This window comes from Tupaia chinensis, unplaced genomic scaffold, assembly GCF_000334495.1.
Source record: "Tupaia chinensis unplaced genomic scaffold, TupChi_1.0 Scaffold000028_1, whole genome shotgun sequence".
NCBI classification, from domain to species: domain Eukaryota; kingdom Metazoa; phylum Chordata; class Mammalia; order Scandentia; family Tupaiidae; genus Tupaia; species Tupaia belangeri.
Window position 1 is genome coordinate 301797 of NW_006159458.1, and position 2000 is coordinate 303796.

A 2000-nucleotide genomic window follows, 5' to 3' on the forward strand; every position below is an offset into this window, starting at 1 on the left:
TCTCTGGTCAAATTAAAAAAATAATAATGAAGACAAGATGGAGGGCTCACAGTAATGATCCATCAAGGGTTGAAAAGTAGTTTGTCTAAAGGCAGATTTTAAAAGCAATTTCTCTCTTTTTTTTTTGGAGAGGTTTTTGCTATAGGGCGTGTGCGCTCGCCAGACAGACAGAGAGAGACATAGAGACAGAAAGCGAGAAATCACCCCCCAGGGGGGATGGTCACGCCACAGTCCCTTCTCCTCCATTCTCCTCTCGGGATCTTGGGCACACACGCACACACGCCCAGCGTGAGTTTGAAGCCACCGGGTCCGGGACGCGACCCGCGGTCGACTATGTGGGAGTCCAGTGACATAGCCATTATGCTAACTGCTGGTTCCCAAGCAATTTCTCTTTGAAACAACTGTTTTTGTGCCACCTAAGAAGCCTCTTGATTCACCATGGCAGTAGCAGCGATAAAATGTGTAATATGAAAGACAACCATCTTGAAGCATTTCCTTCCAACCCAAAATGGAGTTTTATATTGTGTTTGTCATAAATCTACGTATTCTTCTCTTCCAGATGACTGTAATTGCAAAGTAGAGCTTGCTTTGACATCTGATGGCAGGACGATAGTGTGCTACCACTCATCTGTGGACATTCCATATGAACACACGGAACCTACCCCTAGACCAGATCCTGTGCACAATAATGAAGAAACACATGATTGAGTCCTGAAATCCAGGTTAGAAGAGAAAAGGAAACTCCTTGAACAAGGACCCATGATGGAACAATTTAGCAAAATGTTCTTTACTACCAAGCACTGTTGGTACCCTCTTGGACAGTATCACAGATGTTGTAAGAAACTGGACCCCCCAAAAGACAGATGACATCGAGGTTCTCAGGAATCAGAAACATACCTCATTTGTCATTTAAGAAAATCCCATGTGGTGTATTCACTAATAGATTATGTAATAAAATAATAATAAAATTTCTTTTCATATAAAAAATAATTGGAATTAAATAATTCTTTAAAAAATTCCTTGAGATCAACAAAAACACAATTTACCATTGCCATTTGGTTAACTTTTTTATTTTTTAAAAAATTTGTTGTAGGGTATATTTGTTTACTGGAAGCAGAGGGGGGAGCAGTGAGAAATTACCTCCGCCAAGGAGGAATAACTATCATGCAATCCTTTTTCCTCCCTTTGCTTCTCAGGATTTTGGGCACACACAAACATGCACCTGGTGTGGTTTTCAGACCCCTGGATCTGGGACTCAAACTGCGTTGTTGACCATGTAAGAGCCAGCTGCCTTAACCACCATGCTACCTGGCTGGCCCACTTTTGCCATTTTGTTGTTTTCTACTTTGGAGTTCTTTTGTGCCTTTCTTCCTCTCTTGCTGTCTTCCTCTGTGATTTGATGATTTTTGTGATGTACTTTAGTTCTCTTTATGTATTTAAAAAAATCTGCTATAGGTTTGTGTGTATGTGTGTGGTGGCCACAAGTCTTGCATAATTTCTTTCTTTTTTTTTTTTTTGGAGAGGTTTTTGCTATAGGGCGCGTGCGCTCGCCAGACAGACAGAGAGAGACAGAGAGATAGAAAGCAGGAAATCACCCTCCAGGGGGGATGGCCACACCGCAATCCCTTCTCCTCCATTCTCCTCTCGGGATCTTGGGCGTGCACGCACACGCGCCCGGCGTGAGTTTAAGCCACCGGGTCCGAGACTCGAACCGTGGTCGACTATGTGGGAGTCCAGCGACATAGCCATTACACTAACTGCTGGTCCCAAGGCTTGCATAATTTCTCATAGTTACAATAGTCTATTTTAAGCTGATAACAACTTCAGTTACATACAAAAACTACTTTACTCCCCCTCTCCCTTTGTTACTAATGTCAGAATTAACTTCTTTTTATGATGCACATTTATTAACCCATTTTTGTGGGCTATAATTATTCATATTTTTGTCTTCTAGTTTCTATATTAAGGTTAAAAGTGATTTATGCACAACAATTACAGTG

At 41.6% G+C, this 2000-nt stretch overlaps 1 pseudogene; it reads left to right on the forward strand.

The window, feature by feature from the left end:
- The first annotated feature begins 438 nt into the window (after positions 1-438).
- LOC106734686 (39S ribosomal protein L42, mitochondrial pseudogene) lies at positions 439-867 on the forward strand (annotated as a pseudogene).
- Positions 868-2000: the final 1133 nt, after the last annotated feature.